General features: G+C 38.6%; 1 protein-coding gene across 1 annotated transcript in view; it reads left to right on the top strand.

The window, feature by feature from the left end:
• Nucleotides 1–21,078, top strand: part of LOC150084316 (uncharacterized) — a 333,113-nt gene that overhangs the window by 285,999 nt on the left and 26,036 nt on the right. The gene's annotated exons all lie outside the window — the stretch shown is intronic.

The raw sequence follows: 21,078 nt of genomic DNA, 5'->3' as shown, positions 1-21,078 counted from the left end.
ATATATATATATATCAACTTTTGCCAGGGCAAAAGCTGATGACGTGGCAGGGCAGATATCATCTTTTAAGGGCACAAAAGGCGATAATGTTGTACACGTTGGCACTAATGACCTTGGGAGTAAGAGATCTGCAGAATTACTTAATAAGTACAGGTCAATTCTGAAAAAAAGTTGCAAGTTAGGGTTAAATTTGAAAGTGTCTGCAATTCTGCCAAACACGATAGGAAGAAGTATATGATAAGAGCCTTGTCAATCATTTTGGCCCAGGAGAGATTGTGCAAGGCTCATGGGGTAGAATTTTTTTCTGTGTGGTCTGTGCTTGTTAACAGGAGAGACTGCTTCTACAGGGATGGGATACACTTAAATAGAAAGGGTGCAGAATATTTGCTAATGCTATCATGACAGTGTTAGGTGGGTCAGAAAACTGCTAGCTTGGGGTATTCATAGGCTAAAAGAATAACAGTAGCTGCTGGTAGAGGCGAAAGTGATTCTTGCACTGCTTCTATTGTAATGAGCAGCAGCCTAGAGAGCAAGTTGCTGGGGATTTTAAGAACTGCTAGGAGTCATCATGGAAAAAGTAAATACATGGGCTGAGGTAGGGTAACTAAGAGTAAGAACAGGTGCATGTATACTTGCATGTACACCAACGCTAGAAGTATAGTAAATAAATTTGATGAATTTCAAGTGCTGATTAAGACATCAAAGGCAGATATTGTTGGGATATCAGAGATGTGGTGTCACACAGATATAAGCAGTGCAGAATTGGAATTTGAGGAGTACAATGTGTACAGAAAGGATAAGAAGGGAGGAGGGGTTATGCTGTTAGTTAGGAAACACGTAAAATCTAAGGAAGTGCATCCAGTTGACATGGGTGGACAGTGCAATGTTGAGTGTGTGTGTGGTGTGACATAAACACTGGGAAAGGGAAAATAAGAGGAGTGTGTTAAAGGCCTAATGAATCTGATGAGTGTAATGAGCAATTGTGCAGAGAAAAAGAGTGGGCCAGTAAATCAGAATGTCTTATAATGCAGGATTTTAACTTTCCAGATATTGACTGGAACTTGTGGGTTGGTCCTTGCACACTAGCAAGACTTTTGTGGATTTATTAGATGACTGTTTTCTACAGCAAAATGTTCGAGAGGCAACCAGAGGGAGTAATACTCGCAATCTGATTATCAGCAGTGATTATTCATGCATTAAGAATTTGCAGATAAAGGAACCACCAGGTGACAGTGATCACAATGTACTGATGTGGGAATTACTTAAAGATGTACCTACCATCAAGGCAAAAGGGAAGGGCTTTTGCTTTCATAAAGGTGACTACAGTGGTCTGAGACAGTTTTTAAATTCTATTCAGTGGGATCAACTGATGATGTTACCAACGGTGAATTCTAAATGGAAAGGAAGCCTTCACAACTTAATCTTGGAGGCTACTAGGCTTTTCATACCAACTAAGAAAAACTGCTCAAGGTTCAGGCCCAATGGATATCAGATGAATTAATGTGGCTTGTGGCAGAGAATAAAAATGCATGGGATGCATATAAATTATCAGATGACACAGAAGCCTATGGCAGATATAAGCTTGTCTGTAATCAAGTCACAAAGGAGGTTAGGCAGGCAAAGGCAGATTACGAGAAATCTTTGGCAAAGGATGCAAAGAAAAACAGCAAAGAGTTTTTACTTATGTAAACTCTAGATGGAAAGGAATGAATCAGATTGGACCACTTAACATAGATGGGTTGACTATTGATGATCATGCTCAGGTAGCTGATAAACTGAATTAGTATTTTGCATCTATATTCACACATGAGGAGTTATTCAAGGAGGGGAATGCCAGAAGTTTATCAAACTCTAACAGAGAGCTAAGTGATTTTGTAATAACTAAGAGAAAATTGAAGGAGAAATTGTTGAAGTTAAACATAAAAAAGGCACCTGGGGCAGATGGAATCTATCCAGTTATATTGATGGAGGCAGCAAAGGAAGTAAGCAAACCCTTCCCCATAATTATGAGAGCTTCCTTAGATTCAGAGGATGTCCCCATGGATTGGACATGTGCAAATGTATCCCCAATTCACAAAGGGTGACACAAATAATTATAGACTTTTAGTTTAACTTCTCTTCCAGGGATAATAATGGAGTCACTAGTTAAAAAGGTGATACAGGATCACCTAGACAGGACTGCAGCAATAGTTCAGACACAGCATGGGTTTTTTAAGGGGAAGTCTTGACCAATTTGATTGGATACTATGTTGTGCTCACAAAGGAACTGGATGCAAAAAATAATTTTAATATCATATACTTGGATTAGCATTAGCATTAGTAGAGGCATTTGATTCAAGAAAGCAAGCTTATGCAGCATCAGCCAAGAAAAAAAAAAAAAAAAAAAAACCCACTTCCACTTCACCCCTCTGTTCGTTCCAAATACCTGTCCAGCTGAGCCTTAAACTTATTTAGGCTATCAACCTCCACCACAAGGGATGGAAGTCTGTTCCACCAACCAACCACCCGCTGGCTAAAGGCAAATTTCCTCACGTCTATCCTACATCTGTCTTTCCTCAATTTGAATTTATGCCCTCTCAGGTGATTTTTCTGAGCTAGAGGAAGAATCCCATCAGCATTGAGCATGCTTAAACCATTCAAGGCTTTATACACCTCTATCAGATCACCTCGCTGGTGCCTAGTCTCCAGACACTGTAATTTGCAAAACTTAAGCCTTTCTTCGTAAGAGCACCCCTTTGTTCCATTCACTAATCTTGTTGCCCTTCTCTGTACTCATTCCAGCAGCTCTACATCCTTCTTGAAATGAGGCCTCCAGACCTGTATACAGTACTCTAGGTGTGGCCTGACCATTGCCTTATACAATGGAATAATCACCTCCTTATCCCTGCTGGAAAAATTCCTGCTGGATTTCAGGAAAGCTTTTGATACTGTTGCACATGGAAGACTGCTGTACAAATTGGAGAGGTATCACATTAAGGGCAAGATGCTGCAATGGATAAAGGGATGGTTGAGTGGAAGATGGCAGAGAGTGGTAATAAATGGACACTGCTCTAAGTGGACTAATATTATTAGTGGAGTCCCCCAGGGTCCGATGCTGGACTCATTGTTTTTTGTATTTATCTGTGATATCGATGAAGGTATCTCAGGCTTAAAGTCCAAGTTTGCAAATGATACAAAGGTTGGCATGGTTATTAATGACAATAAAAACAATATGCTACTGCAAGAAGATCTAGAAAATTTCGGGAGATGGGCTGAGAAGTGACAACTGAAGTTAACATTGACAAATGCAAAGTACTGCATATGGGTAGCAGTAACCCAAGGGAAATGCACAAACTGTGTGGTACTACACTCAGGGAGGTTGGGAATGAAAAATATATGGGGTAATTGTGCAATCAGATATGAAATTCTCTGAGCAGTGCAGACGGGCAGCCAGAGCAAGTCTAGCCAGGTGGGAAGGAGCAGCAGTGCGTAGCACACGCTTCTTGATTAGACCGGGGTTCGAGCCCGTCATCACCAAATACGGAGGATGCGGAAAGGTCAGAGAATGACCACCGCATATTTCCGGAGCAATATGGCCTTAGTTGCTAATGCTCCTAAAAACCAAATAACAAATAATAAGCTAGTGCAAGTCATGGAGTTTTGTCAATGATATATAGGAATTTTGCTTGCAGAGACAAGGAGGTGATTATCCCTTGGTATAAGGCAATGGTCAGGCCACACCTTGAGTACTGCATACAGGTCTGGAGGCATCATTTTAGGAAGGATGTTGAGTTGCTAGAATGAGTACAGAGAAGAGCAACAAGATTGGTGAGAGGAATAAAGGGATGTTCTTACAAAGAAAGGCTTAAGTTCTGCAAGTTGCATCATTTGGAGACTAGGCACCTGCGAGGTGATCTAATTGAGGTCTATAAGGCCTTGAATGGTTCGTGCAGGCTCTATGCTAACGAGGTACTTCCGCTTGCTCAGATTAACAACCTGAGGGAGCATGGATTCAAATTGTGGAAACACAGCTGTAGAATAGATGTGCCAAAGTTTGCCTTTAGCTAGTGGCTAGTTGATTGCTCAAACTTCCATCTATTATTGTGGAAGTCGATTGCTTAGATAAATTCAAGGCTGAACTAGACAAACATTTGGAGTGACCGGATTGGTGGGAAGTTTTTTTTTTTTTTTTTTTTGATTAATGCTGTATAGACTTGCTTTTTTGCATCATATGCCTCAACTATTCAGCCCTGGAAAGATTGTGCAAGGCTGAAGGGGTAGAATTTTTTTCAGCCTGGTCTGTACTTGTTCACAAGACAGACTGCTTCTACAGGGATGGAATACACTTAAATAGAAAGGGTGCAAGAATATTTGCTGATGCTATCGAAGTAGTGTTAGGTGGGTCAGAAAACTGCTAGCTTGGGGGGGGGGATACAAGGACTAATAGATTAGCAGAATAGGAACGGGTGCATGTATACTTGCATGTACACCAATGCTAGGAGTTTGGTAAATAAATTTGATGAATTTGAGGTATTGCTCAAAACATCAAAGGCAGATATTGTTAGGATATCAGAGAAGTGGTGTCACACAGATATAAGGAATGCAGAACTGGAATTTGGGGAGTACAATGTGTACAGAAAGGATAGACAGGATAGGAAAGGAGGAGGGGTTATGCTATTAGTTAAGAAAAACATAAAATCCAAGGAAGTGAAGCCAGTCAACATCGCTGGACAGTGCAGTATCGAGTCACTTTGGTGTGAAATAAGCATTAGGAGATCAAAATTGAGAGTAGGAGTGTGCTATAGGCCTAATGACTCTGATGAGTATAATAAGAAACTGTACAAGGAAATAGAGTGGGCCAGTAAATCAGAGAGTCTTATAATGGGGGATTTTAATTTCCTAGATATTGACTGGAATTTGTGGGTTGGTCACTCACACACTAGCAAAGCTTTTGTGGATTTATTGGATGATTGTTTTCTACAACAGCATATTCGGGAGGCAACTAGAGGAGTAATAATCTTGATCTGATTATCAGTAGTGATTCTTCATGCATTAAGAATCTACAGAAAAAGGAACCACTGGGTGGCAGTGATCACAGTGTGCTAAAGTGGGATTTACTCAAAGAGGTAACTACCATCAGGGGTAAAGGGAAGGCAATTACGCGATGGTCTGAGACAGTATTTACATTCTATACAGTGGGACCAGCTGATGATATTACCAACAGCAAATTCAAAATGGGATGCATTCAAAGAATTTATCTTGGAAGCTACTAGGCTTTACATACCAACTAAGAAATATTGTTCAAGGTTTAGGCTTAATGGATGTCAGATGTACTAATGAGACATATGGCAGAGAATAAAAATGCATGGGATACATATAAATTAATGGGTGACATGGAAGCCAACAATAGATATAAGGTAGTCTGTAATCAAGTCACAAAGGAGATTAGGCAGACAAAGGCAGATTATGACAAATCCTTGGCAAAGGATACAAAGAAAAACAGAAAACAGAACTTTTACATAGGTAAAAGTTCTTTACCTATGTAAACTCTAGAAGGAATGGGATGAACCAGATTGGTCCACTGGATATTGATGGTTTAACTGTTGATGATCCTGCTCAGGTGGCTAACAAGCTCAACAAGTGTTTTGCATCTAAATTCACACATGAGAGTGAGTTATTCAGGAAGGGGAATGCCAGAGGTGTATTCAACTCTGGCAGTAAGCTACGGAATCTTGTAATAACTGAGAGTAAAGTGGAGGAGAAATTATTGAAGATAAATACAAGAAAGGCACCTGGGGTGGATGGGATCTATCCAGTCATATTAAAGGAGGCAGCAAAGGAAGTAAGCAAACCCTTAGCCATAATTATGAGAGCTTCCTTGGACTCAGGGGAAGTACCCACGGACTGGAGATGTGCAAATGTATCCCCAATTCACAAAGGAGGATCAAAGGGCAACACAAGTAATTATAGACCTGTTAGTTTAACTTCTGTTCCTGGAAAATTAATGGAGGCACTGGTTAAAGAAACACTGCAGGATCATCTAGACAAGACTTCAGTTATAGCTCGGACACAGCATGGTTTTGTTAAGGAGTCTTGCCTGACCAATTTGATTGGATACTATGATGCAGTCACAAAAGAACTGGATGCACGGAATAACTTTGATATTATATATTTGGATCTTAGAAAGGCTTTTGATACTGTTGCACATGGAAGACTGCTGCACAAATTGGAGCTGTGTGGGATTGGAGGCAAATTGCTGCTATGGATAATGGGATGGTTGAGGGGAAGAAGACAGAGAGTGGTAATCAATGGACACTACTCATCATGGACTAATGTTATTAGTGGAGTCCCTCAGGGTTCAGTGTTGGGTCCATTGTTGTTTTCCATGATATTGATGATGGTATATCAAGCTTAATATCCAAGTTTGCAGATGATACAAAGGTTGGCAAGGTTGTGAAGGACACTACTGACAGTATGCTGCAACAGGATCTGGAAAGGTTGAGCATATGGACTGAGAGGTGGCAAATGAAGTTTAACATTGACAAATGTAAAGTACTACATATGGGAAATAGTAACCCCAGAGCAACGTATCAAATTTGTGGTACTACACTGACAGTGTTAGAGAATGAAAAGGCCCTTTGGGTAATTGTGCAGGCAGATATGAAGTTTTCTGAGCAGTGCAGATGGGCTGCAAGAGTAGCTCATGGTGTCTTGTCAATGATATACAGGAATTTTTCTAGCAGGGATAAGTAGGTGATTATTCCCTTGTAATGGCCTCCATAGCCGAGTGGTCAGGAGCAGGAGTGCAGTAGCACACGCTCTTTGAGTAGACTGTGGTTCAAGCCCCTGACTGCTGAATACGGTCGATCTGCCAAACCGTACTGGACCAGCGAGGCAGATTATGGTTCATTTCCCTCAGCTTGTTGAGGAGGCTTCCATCCTGCAGTGGGTTGATAATCGCTGCACTTTACCTTTTTATAAGGCAATGGTGAGGCCACACCTTGGGTACTGTGTACAGGTCTGGAGGTCTCATTCCAAGAAGGATGTAGAGCTGCTGGAACGAGTACAGAGAAGAGCAACAAGATTAGTGAATGGAACAAAGGGTTGCTCTTACGAAGAAAGGCTCACGTTTTGCAAATTGCAGTGTCTGGAGATTACTAGGCAGATGACTGCAAATTACTAGGCAGATGAGGTGATCTGATAGGGATGTATAAAGCCTTGAATGGTTTGAGCATGCTCATTGCTGATGGGATTCTGCCTCTTGCTCAGAATAATCACCTGAGAGGGCATGGTGACTCTATTGTCAGGGAAACGGGGAACATGCTTTGTAAAAAGGATAGGTGGAACAGGACCAGGGTATGTCTGCCATGGGCAAAGGTTGATGACATTGTAGAGTGGATATCATCTTTTAAGTGCACAAAAGGTGATATAGTTGTACACGTTGGCACTAATGATATTAAGAGTAGGAAACCGGGAGAATTACTTAACAAGTACAGGTCACTGTTGAAAAATAACCGTGAATTAGGGTTTAATTTGAAAGTGTCTGCAATTCTGCCCAGACACAATAGGAGGGAGTATATAATGAGAGCCTTGTCAATCAATTCGGCCCTGGCAAGATTGTGCAAGGCTCAAGGGGTAGAATTTTTTTTCAGTATGTTCTGTACTTGTTAACAGAAGGGACTGCTTCTACGGGGATGGCATACACTTAAATAGGAAGGGTGCAAGAATATTTGCTGATGCTATCAAGGCAGTGTTAGGTGGGTTGGAAAACTGCTAGCTTGGGGGGATACAAGGACTAATAGATTAACAGTAGCCACTGGCAAAGGTAAAAGTGATTCTTGCACTGCTTCTATTGGAATGAGGAGAAGCCTGGAAAACAAAGTGCAGAATATTTCAGAGACTGCTAGGAGTCATTGCGGTACAAGTAAACACATGGGTTGTGTTAGAGTAGCTAAGAAGAAGAACAGGTGCATGTATATTTGATGAATTTGAGGTATTGCTCAAAGCATCAAAGGCGGATATTGTTGGGATATCAGAGACGTGCTGTCACACAGATATAAGGAATGCAGAACTAGAATTTAAGGAGTACAATATCTACAGAAAGGATAGACAGGATAGGAAGGGAGGAGGGGTTATGCTATTAGTTAAGAAACACATAAAATCCAAGGAAGTGAAGCCAGTCGACATCGCTGGACAGTGCAGTGTCGAGTCAGTTTGGTGTGAAATAAGCACTGGGAGATCAAAATTGAGAGTAGAGGTGTGCTGTAGGCCAAATGACTCTGATGAGTATAATAAGAAACTATACAGGGAAAGAGAGTGGGCCAGTAAATCAGAGTGTCTTATAATGGGGGATTTTAATTTCACAGATATTGACTGAAATTTGTAGGCTGGTCACTCACACACTAGCAAGACTTTTGGGGATTTATTGGATGATTGTCTTCTACATCAGCATATTCGGGAGGCAACTAGAGGGAGTAATAATCTTGATCTGATTATCAGTAGTGATTCTTCATGCATTAAGAATCTACAGAAAAAGGAACCACTGGGTGGCAGTGATCACAGTGTGCTGAAGTGGGATTTACTCAAAGAGGTAACTACCATCGGGGGTAAAGGGAAGGGTTATTGCTTTCGTAAAGGCGACTACGATGATCTGAGGCAGCATTTAAATTCTATACAGTGGGACCAACTGATGATGTTAACAACAGCAAATTCAAAATGGGAGGCATTCAAAGAACTTATCTTATCTTGGAAGTTACTGGGCTTTACATACCAACTAAGAAATATTGTTCACGGTTTAGGCCTAAATGGATGTCAGATGAACTAATGAGACATATGGCAGAGAAGAAAAATGCTTGGGATATATATAAATTAACACGTGACACAGAAGCCTATGATAAATATAAGTTGATCTGTAACCAAGTTACAGAGGAGGTTAGGCAGGGGAAGGCAGATTACGAGAAATCTTTGGCAAGGGATGCAAAGAAAAACAGCAAAGAGGTCTTTACTTATGTAAACTCTAGAAGGAAGGGGATGAATCAGATTGGTCCACTTGATATTGATGGGTCAACTGTTGATGATCCTGCTCAGGTAGCTAACAAACTAAATGAATATTTTGCATCGACATTCACACATGGGGAGTTATTCATCGAGGGGAATGCCAGAGGTGTATTCAACTCTGGCAGTAAGCTAGATAATCTTGTAATAACCAAGAGTAAAGTGGAGGAGAAATTGTTGAAGATAAACACAAGAAAGGCACCTGGGGTGGATGGGATCTATCCAGTTATATTAAAGGAGGCAGCAAAGGAAGTAAGCAAACCCTTGTCCATAATTATGAGAGCTTCCTTGGACTCAGGGGAGGTACCTATAGACTGGAGATGTGCAAATGTGACCCCAATTCACAAAGGAGGATCAAAGGCTGACACAAGTAATTATTGTTATTTGGTTTTTAGGAGCATTAGCAACTAAGGCCATATTGCTCCGGGATATGCGGTGGTCATTCCCTGAATGACCTTTCCGCATCCTCTGTATTTGGTGGTGACGGGCTCGAACCCCGGTCTAATCAAGAAGCGTGTGCTACGCACTGCTGCTCCTTCCCACCTGGCTGCGGAGGCGCCACAAGTAATTATAGACTTGTGAGTTTAACTTCTGTTCCAGGAAAATTAATGGAGGCACTGGTTAAAGAAGCACTGCAGGATCATCTAGACAAGGCTTCAGTTTAACTTGGACACAGCATGGTTTTGTTAAGGGGAAGTCTTGCCTGACCAATTTGATTGGATACTATGATGCAGTCACAAAAGAACTGGATGCAGGGAATAACTTTGATATTATATATTTGGATCTTAGAAAGGCGTTTGATACTGTTGCACATGGAAGACTGCTGCACAAATTGTAGCAGTGTGGCATTGGACGCAAATTGCTGCTATGGATAAAGGGGTGGTTGAGGGGGAGAAGACAGAGAGTAGTAATCAGTGGACTCTTCTCATCGTTGACTAATGTTATCAGTGGAGTCCCTCAGGGTTCAGTGTTGGGTCCATTATTGTTTTCTGTATTTATGAATAATATTGATGATGATATATCAAGCTTAATGTCCAAGTTTGCAGACAATACAAAGGGTTGTTAAGGACACTACTGACGCTATGCTTCTCCAACAGGATCTGGAAAGGTTGAGCAGATGGGCTGAAAAGTGGCAAATGAAGTTTAACCTTGACAAATGTAAAGTACTATGTAATTTAACATTGATAAATGTAAACTACATATGGGAAACAGCAACCCCAGAGCAACGTATCAACTCTGTGGTACTACACTGACAGTGGTAGAGAATGAAAAGGACCTGGGGGTAATTGTGCAGGCAGATATGAAGTTCTCTGAGCAGTGCAGATGGGCTTCAAGAGTAGCTCATGGTGTCTTGGCAATGATATACAGGAATTTTTCTAGCAGGGATAAGGAGGTGATTATTCCCTTGTATAAGGAAATGGTCAGGCCACACCTTGAGTACTGTATACAGGTCTGGAAGCCTCATTTCAAGAAGGATGTAGAGCTGCTGGAATGAGTACAGAGAAGGGCTACAAGGTTAGTGAATGGAACAAAGGTGTGCTCTTACGAAGAAAGGCTTAAGTTTTGCAAATTACAGTGTCTGGAGACTAGGCACCGGCGAGCTGATCTGGTAGAGGTGTATAAAGCCTTGACTGGTTTGAGCATGCTCAGTACTGATGGGATTCTGCCTCTTGCTCAGAATAATCACCTGAGAGGGACCATAAATTCAAATTGAGGAAAGACAGATGTAGGATAGATGTCCAGAAATTGCCTTTAGCCAGCGGGTAGTTGGTTGGTGGACCAGACTTCCATTCCTTGTTATGGAAGTTGATAGCCTAAATAAATTTAAGGCTCAGCTGGACAGGTATTTCGAACAAATGGAGGGGTGAAATTGTTAGTGTTTTTTTTTTTTTGGCTGATGCTGCATAAGCTTGCTATCTTGCATCATATGCCTCTACTAATGCTAATGCTAACTATTTATCAAGTTGTTTTTATGAGAAAACTTGTTCTAAACAACTGACTAAGGTACTTCTCCAGTGTAACCCTGCGTAGATGTCATTGGAACTATTTCCAACACTTCTTATAAGTGGCCAAATTGTCATGCCCTCAGGTATGCTGCTGGCAATTTTCATACTATTTTGTTCATTAATAAAAAAGTTATTTAGCAAAATTCTGGATTCTGCAGTGAGGGTATCACTCTTGCCTTCTTCCTCCGAATAGAAGACCCTCTAAAGTGTCTAACTGCAACAGGAGATTAACTCAAACTTATTCTAGAGAAATGTCTAAATTAGGAAACAGAAAGGAGTCTGACATTGACTATGTGAATGATGATAATCAGAGAACATATTTCGAACTTACGAAGTCAACTTCATCCTCACTAACAGAAGATATATTGTGAATGATGTTACCGTCCTGAATAAGGTAAATGTTGGAAGTGATCACAGAATGGTAAGATGTACACTGATATAGATGTAGGAAAGGAAAGGAAAAAACTGACTCGAGTAAATAATACAAAGGTCTTTGAGGTAACAGAGGAGGAGAAAAAGCAGTATGTACTGGAACTTAAAAACAAGTTTGGGCTTCTGCAGACTGCTCAGGACCAAGATATCGACGAGGAATATTACAACTTTCTGAAAGTGATAAAGCCCAAGAAACCTATAGGGAAACAGAAATCCAAAGAAGAAAAAATTAGTCAAGAAACACTTGTCGTGATGAACCGAAGACGACAAATGAAGAGAAAGAAAAACACTGACAGGGAGAAAATTGAGTATACTGAGTTATGCAAAGCCATTAGAAAGAGACTCAGAGAGGACATAAGAAGATTTAACACAGAAAAGTAGAACAAGCATTAAGGGAAAACAAAGGATTTAAATCAGCAGCCATGAGCAGTAATACAGAAAGACAAATTATACTGAAACTGAAGAATAGCGATGGTGTACTTATAAACAGCAGAGAAGGCATAATTCAAATAGCAGAAGACTTCTATAGAGAATTATACAAGGAGCGAGGGAATGATGCCAGCAGTGGGGAAGATGGATTGCAAAGTAGCAACACATACAACGTACCCGATATTCTTCCTGATAAGGTAGAACATGCATTGAAGAAAATGAAGAATCGGAAAGCACCGGGGGAAGATGAAGTTACTGTAGAGTTGTTAAAATTGGGAGGAAGAGACATAACACAAAAACTGGCAAGGCTCTTCACAAAGTGCATTAGAAAAGGTGTGACGCCTAAGCAGTGGAATAATGCAATCGTAGTTTTTCTGCATAAGAAAGGAGATAAATCAGAAATTGGAAATTATAGACCAATTCGATTGTTATCCCACATCTACAAGTTGTTCACAAGGGTCATTACTAACAGATTAGAATACTTGATGAGAATCAACCAAAAGAGCAAGCAGGCTTTAGGACAGGATTCTCAACTATGGATCACCTTCACGTAATATCACAGCTAATGGAGAAAGCAAATGAATATAAAACACCATTATGCCTGGCATTTGTGGATTATGAAAAGGCATTTGACTCCATACAGCATAAGGCAATGTTTCAGGCACTGGAAAGACAAGGCGTAGATACCCCATATATTATGATTTTGAAGAAAATATATGAGAGTGCTACCTCCTTTATTAGACTAGACAAAGACAGTAGCAAATTTAAAATCGAGAAAGGAGTTCGACAAGGAGACACTATCTCCAAAGCTGTTTACTGCTGCCCTTGAGGAAGCTTTCAGAAGATTAGACTGGTCGCAGAAAGGAGTCAATGTGAACGGAGAGTACCTAAACCATTTACGATTTGCAGATGACATTGGGTTATAAGCCACTATCCCAAAGAATTAGAGGAAAATCTTAATCAGTTATGCACAGTTAGTAAGGATTTTGGACTAAAGATGAATATGGCTAAAACAAAAGTAATGATGAACAAGTATGCCACGCAAAGGGAAATAAGGATTGAAGGAGCAGTAATTGAAAAGGTGGAGTCATATACTTATCTGGGACAAGTTATTAGCTGTAATAATGATAAATGGCTGGAAGTCAAGAGAAGAATAAATTTTGGATGGATAGCATTCAGGAAATATAGTCACATACTGAAGAGCAATATCCCAGTTTGTCTGAAATGTAAAATAATGAATCAGTGTATACTCCCCACCATGACTTATGGAAGTGAAACTTGGGCACTCACCAAAAGAATGGAAGAGAAGCTGAGAACTACACAGCGAAGAATGGAACGAATTATATTGGGAATCACTGTTAGATAAGAAGAGAAATACATGGATTAGGTAGCAAACTCAAGTAAAGGACATTCTTATCAAAACTAAAGAACTAAAATGGTCTTGGGCAGGACACATAGCTCGAAGACATGATGACAGATGGACAAAGAAAATAACAGAATGGTACCCAAGAGGAGCTAGAAGAAAACTGGAAGACAAAGGCGGAGATGGATAGATGAAATTCATGAGTTTTTGGGTTATAAGTGGATGGCCAGTGCTCAAAACAGAAGGAACTGGAAAGTTGCTGGAGAGGCCTTCATCCTGCAGTGGATTGAAAATGGCTGATGATGATGATGATATTTCCAACTTCATTTAAGCAGTAAACCTTTACAACTGTCTATAAATACTGGCATAATAGAAATTAACATGATGATAACAGATTAGGAAAATCTATATAGGTGATGTTATTACAGTTAAAGACCTCAACAAGCTAAAGTTCACAATAACTGTTGGTTCAGTATGACTGTTACTGTCATTGCCCCAAGTAACCCCAGCCAACTAAACAACCAAACCTCTAACAGGCTTGCTTTGCATGTCATCAGCAAAAAGTACATCAAAGTAAATTGTATTAGTCCTACAGTATGGTATTCAATTTGTAAATGCAACATTATTTTTTAATTAAGGCATAGTTGTAAAATTTTTTATTTATTTTTTGTTTGTTTGTTTTGTATCCATACAAAATGCTCCATATGTCTGCTCCTCTGCCGATTTTTGCTTTTTCGTAGAGGTATCAGAGTAACACATTAACACATTTATTAACATCATAGCAATGATGTTAATAAAAAAAAAATTGATTCTTAGGGCTCCCTCTTTTTTTTTTTTTTAACCCCAGAAATATAATTATACCATAATCAATATTTCTCAATATATCATGCAAGATATATCATGTATGCTCAAAAAAAAAAAAAAAAAAAAAAAAAAAGAGGAGGAGGAGGAAGGAAAAAAAAAAAAATTAGAAAACAGTCGTTATATTAGAGTCTGCCAGTCTGTATTCATTTTATATTAAAGAATGTTTTCTCTAATACTGCATAGTTATGTGGCCCTAGGTGCCAAGCAATTCTGTGATCAAGTGACTTTGTTCTGAATTAGCGCTCTTTCTTGAAATTGAAATAGTTTCCTTATTTAAAGTATTTATTAACACACAATTAAATAATCTATAGTAAAAAAAAGAAACTTTACTAGATTAAGAAGGAAAGCAACCTTCTCTTTTCCTTTTCTTTTCTTGTATATATCTTAATTACTAACCTCCTCGTGCTAGGTCACAGGGTGGCACTGCTCCTGCCTCCACGTGGCGGGGCCGATAACCTGGAGGGGAAAGCTCTCCCTTCCAGGACGAAATGGAGCAAACTGACTCCAATACCCAGAAACCCACTGGATTGATGAATCTAAATGTAACTGATTCAAGACATGAAGAATCTATTTCTCTTGGCGATACATCTAAAATGACTAGAAAATGTGCCAGAAATGCCTCTGTCTCCACAGAGAGAATGAAAACTGACATAAACACCTTAAATGCCTCAGTATATCTAATAATACATTCAAATAATGAGAAATCGGTAGGCCAATTGGCACCCTTTCTCATACAAAAGAATCTTGAGAGTTATGCCAGTCTGCCAAAAAATGTTAAGAGATTAAAATCAGGTGATATTTTAGTAGAAACAGTCCACTCTAAACATTTTGATACTGTTGCAAATGACAACCTTCGCAGGAATACCAGTAACGGTATCCCCCTCACAATACCTTAAATACATCAAAAGGTGTAATAATGGAATGGGACCTCCTAAACATACCTGAAGATGAAATTCAAAACAAATTCCAGGAACAAGGAGTAATAAATGTCAAAAGAATTACAATTAAAAAAGAAGGGATTGTCACCCCACCAGAAACCAGATACTCGCTTTCAATACACCGAAATGACCCAGATCAGTAAAAGCAGGATTGTATTGCAATATTAGACCATACATCCCAAATCCTCTTCGCTGTTTCAACTGCCAGAAATTTGGACACTGACAGGCTGTATGTAGAGGAAAAACAACATGTGCAAACTGTGGATCCCAAGAACATCTCATCTCTACTTGCACAGCTGGAAATCGTAAATGTACAAACTGTAAAAGGGAACATATGGCATACTCAAGAGAGTGTGAAATCTGGAAGAAAGAAAAAAAGAATACAAAATGGAGTTACATATCAGGAAGCGAAAAAAGCAATTACAATAAATCTAAAAAATAAACCTTCTTATGCTCAAGCCACCACAACCAAAAAGAGCCCAGAAATGAGACTTCCTAATTCAAAATGCTGTGGAACACAAACAGATGTCTCAATTCCCCCAAGAGAATCAATTTCTGAATGAGCACGTGAATTTTATGAATCTTTTCCACCACAAAAACAACAAGAAAAAATGGTTAATACACCTCTATCTTTTCCCCCGGATAACTCAGAAAATGTAAGAAGAAAGGTAAATAAAGAAAAGTAATACAGAAACAAAGATTACAGAACAAATGGATATTTAGGCAGGAAATACTAGAGAGGACCCCATCTTTGAAATTTTTGCAGAAGAAGAAATGGATACAGGAAGACCGTATTTTCCAAAGAAAGACTAAGTGAAAACAGCTCCAAGGAACCAATCCGAGGGATTATCTAAACTGAAATGACAGATACAATTATCCAGTGGAACTGTTGAGGTTTCTGCGCAAACATTAATGATATTATAGACATCATTACACAGTATCATCCTTTAAGCATATGCCAACAAGGAACTTATTTGAAATTACAGGACAACAGTACCATTAAAAACTATACCATATTCAGAAAGGACCTCATATCGGATGGACCAAACCAAGGAGGAGTTGCAATATTAGTCAATAGACATGTGCCATCTCAAGCATACCCTTAGAAGCAGTTGCAGATTGTCTAGCAATAGGCTTCAATATCACCATAACCTCAATATATCTACCTCCTAGTCAAGGACTCTACTTGAAAGATTTTTAAGCACTCGTTGCCCAACTCCCCTCTCCGCTCTTCATTTTAGGTGACCTAAATGGGCATCAAACACTATGGAGCAATCCCAAAATAGACCAGAAGGGTAAACAAATCAAGAAAATTATAGTTGAGAACGACCTGATAATTCTGAATATGTACCTTTCTGAATATGGTGGAAATATGTACACATACATATTTCCACCTGCTATCAAAAAGCAGCTCTGCAATAGACTTATCAATCTGCTCTCCCACACTGTATCCAATGATTCAATCGACAGTGTATGCAAATCCATTGGGCAGCGATCACTACCCCATATTCTTGAAAATCATTAAGAAAGCTCCATGCCAAGCCAACAGACATCCCAAATGGAAAATATATGATGTGGACTGGGAAACTTTCAGAATACTAACCAAATTAGATTGCAATATTAGTAAACAAGAATCAATACAAGCAGCAGTGGCTTATGTCACAAATATCATTCTCCAATCAGCTGAAAAGACATTACCCAAAACTCATGCTAACATTAGAATGCATCCAAAACCATGGTGGAACAGTGAGTATCAGGAAGCTAAAAAACAAAGGAATAGAGCCTGGAACCTCTTTCGCTAAAATCCAACAACAGATAATCTAATCCAATTCAAGAGAGCCAGAGCTAAGGTCAGGAAAGTACACAAAATCAGCAAAAAAGCGACTTGGTTGAAATTCGCATCCACTGTAACCAGTTCCACATCAGCTACACTTATCTGGAATAAGATCAGAAAGATGACAAACAGTTCCCAAATAAACCCCACCCCATTACCGAATTGTAAAGGGCAGTTGGTTACAAATCCCTTAGATATTGTCAACATGCTTGGTGAAAATTTTGCCAATACATCTGCTAATTTTGACTACTTTCAAAACTCACAAGAATGTGTCCGAAAAAACAAATCTAAACTCTTCCATCAAAAATAGTGAACAATACAACTTGCCGCTCACAGTAGCAGAACTAAAACAAATTCTGCTAAAGACAAAACACAGTGCAATTGGCCCCGATGAAATACATTATGCAATGATACAACAATTAGATGAACAATCTTAATTAGCCCTGTTAGATTTATTCAACAAGATATATCTTGAAAATACTTTTCCAGACAAATGGCATCATGCAATAATACTAGCTTTCCCGAAACAGGGAACAGACCTATCAGATCCACAGAATTATCGCCCTATAGCTTTGACTAGCTGCTTAGGGAAGATCCTTGAGAAAATGGTCAATAATAGACTAACCTAGAAAATAATAATCTTCTCAATCCAGCACAATATGGTTTTCGGAAAAATCACTCTACGTTAGATGTACTTGTACAATTGGAAAACCAGGTAAGAAATGCTTTTCTCAGAAAACAACATCAAGTCATGGTTAATTTTGATATTGAGAAAGCATACGACACCACATGGCACTATGGTATTCTTAGAAGGTTACATCAGCTACCCCTATAAATATGCAATTTTCTTAAGAATAGAACTTTCCAAGTTCAAATTAACCCTTTCCAAAACTTTTGTCCAGGAAGGAGTCCCTCAGGGATCCGTACTAAGTGCCACACTTTTTTTCAGTCCACTTCAGCACAATAATAGAACAAATACCAAACATCATCTTCACAACTGCTTATGCTGATGATTTCAGTATTTCTTATCAAGCACAACATATGAAGACAATAGAACGGCAATTACAAATAGCCATAAACAAAGTTATAAAATGGACAGAAACAAATGGATACAGAATTTCTGTGCCAAAGAATGTATGTATTCACTTTTACAGGAAAAGGAATATCCATCCTGATCCAGAACTCAGGTTGAAAGGACAGATCATTCCAGTCGAAAACAGTGTCTGTTTCTTGGGACTTGTCTTTGACAAGAAATTAACATTTTTGAAGCATATTAGACATATAAGATTTCAATGGCTGAAGAAAATGAACATCTTAAAGGTGCTGTCTGCTATATCACTGGGAGCAGATAGAACAGTTCTACTATGATTATATCAATTACTTATCCGGTTTAGGTTAGACTATGATGCCCCAGTCTATGACTCAGCAAGACCTAGCACCCTGAGATGGCTCGATCCAGTACATTACTGTGCGCTCTGGATAGCCCTTGGGGCTTTCCGAACTTCACGTGTGCAGAACCTCTATGCTGAGGCCCAAGAACCTCCTTTACAAATCAGAAGACATAATAAATTACTTTTTTATGCAGCTAAAATAAAATCCCTACCAGGACATCCCCTACAGAAAATTCTTTTTACATCAGAATGGGAACAACAGTATCAACAACAACAAAGAATCGATAAACCTGCGAACATGAGATTAAAAATTCTTCTCCTCAGCAGAGATCTTAACCTGGATAATATCACTCCGCTGAAGAAGCAGTCTGCACCACCACCACGGATAATCAAACTGCTTACATGTGACTTTTCGTTCCACGTTTTGAGAATGCAAACACTTCCTCGTATAAACTATCAACAGCTGCACGCTGCTTACAAGTCACAATTTTCAGATTACTGGTTTTTATATACAGATGGCTCAAAAACTGAATCTCATGTGGGGGGGGGGGTGGCAGTCTACTTTTCAGACACTACATCGGCCCAAAAGACTTCAGCATTTATACTGCAGAATTGCAAGCCATTATGTTAGCGCTAAACCAAATCGAACATACAAGTTCCAGAGATAGCATTATTTTCACTGATTCCCTTAGCTCCACGATGGAAATACAAAATATCAATCCCAAAAACATCCATTACAACAACAAATTCAATACCAAATATCAAAACTCCTAGAACAAGGTCATAATATTAGATTTTGCTGGATCCCAAGTGATGTCGGAATATATGGTAACGAACAAGCAGACAGAGCTGATAAAGAAGCCAACAGCATCATTTCTGTATTAGAATATATCCCTTTCTCCGACTACAAACAATTTATTCATCACAGTGGGATACATCACTGGCAACAGCAATGGCAAGTCTTAACCAATAACAAACTGCATCAAATTAAAAATCTGCTCCAACCATGGAAATCCAGCATACAACAAAACAGACATAATGAAGTGATACTCGCAAGGTTAAAAATAGGACACTCATTTCAGCCACTGTTCTCTTGCGAAGAGAGGATCCCCCTCTATGTCCTACCTGCCATACACAACAAACAGTGGAACATGTACTAATTACTTGTCCAGTATTTGTAGCAGAGCACCGAAATTACTTTAAAGATCTAATAACCAAGCATCACTCCCTCTCTCTCAAAACTATATTAGAAAACAGGAAAAATATAATGGTTGTTTTTCAGTTCCTCGAGAAAATAAACTTCTATAACCAAATATGAAATCAAATGTTATCCCTGTATTAAGCTATACACTTCTTGATCCTTCGAAAGTATTTCCAGCAAAACACAAGCACGAAGAGAACTGCCGTATAAAACCTTCAAGGCGCATTTTATCCACAGTAGCTCTTGCGGCAAGAACTCATAAATCAATCAGTCAGTTAATCAGCATGTAGCTTGAACAATAAAGTGAACTGTAGTATAAATGCCCAATGCTTAAAAAAACACTTTTGTGTGCCTGAATGCCTGCCTGCTGGTTAGTTGTAGTGGTAATAAGACTGGTTTTAGGAACATGTAAGAATGTGATTCTGACTTATGAATAGATTTCAGCAGAGAGGAATAGCATTATGTTTAATAAATAATAAACCATCTCAATTTTTGTGACTTCTGCAAAAATTGTGTAATTTAAATTTTACTATTGTACTAAACAGTGAAGTGGTAAGTTTCAAAAATTTTCCAAATGCTCAGCAATTATTAAGAAATACAAGCAGAAGACTCAAATAATGGTGAGTCTGCAGTATCTCAAAACCAGTAATTTTAAGCAAGTTCTTGTTATGTACAAATCTGTTAGTGAAAATGCTAATGACAGTATAAATGTCATTATGCTAAAATAAACTGATGTGCAACGTTTAGCAAATTACATACAAATGTAGACTATTTCCCCCTTAAAGAATGAAATTTAGCCAAAATAATTGGATAAATATTTTCCAAATTTTTTGGCTTCTTATCATGAGTTTGTCCTTGGTTTTTAAATGAATACAACTCTGTTTCCCAAATTGCTCTGTTTCCTGAGTTATGCAAACCAGTTGTGGTCCACATAACTTATGAAAGTGGTCCATGAGACTTGACAACGAAGCATAGCTGTTTTTGTGGTAGGCAACAATCACATTAACAGTGATTGGGAGACAGGTATGCATATAACGAACTAACATATGTGATACTTAACAAATACCAGATACATTAAGTATGGCTACATATCATTGTATTTAAAAAATAGTTATTAATATATTTGCATGCATAGTTTATATTTCTTTTAGTCCATGGCATCTATCTCAAATATAAAAGATCCATAGTTTCCACCTCAAATTATAAAAGTGGTCTTTATTTGAAAAAAGGTTAGGAAACACTGCCCTAGAGAACTTCTAAATTGAATGAATTGAATAGCTGAAAATTATAAAATTATTTAAAAAGTAAGGATTTTTCAGATTCATAATTTTCAGTATTTCATATGCTAATTTTTGTAAATGTATATCAGCTTCTATAAATTACATATAATAATTTATGGAAGTCAATATATATTTATTTCATAATCATAGGATACTTTCTCACTACTAGACCAGGAATATTTATATCTGGAGAAATATTTATATGCAGAGCTTTATTAATATGGAAGCGACTGCATCCAGAAACCAACTCTCATGCATGGCAGAATAAATGTATTATTATTATTATTATTATTAGGCTCTTTCATAT

This window comes from Mastigoproctus giganteus, chromosome 6, assembly GCF_048544385.1.
Source record: "Mastigoproctus giganteus isolate SK-2022 chromosome 6, ASM4854438v1, whole genome shotgun sequence".
Lineage (NCBI taxonomy): Eukaryota > Metazoa > Arthropoda > Arachnida > Uropygi > Thelyphonidae > Mastigoproctus > Mastigoproctus giganteus.
Note: the sequence above shows the minus strand (reverse complement) of the source record. Positions and strands in the feature narration are given on the sequence as shown.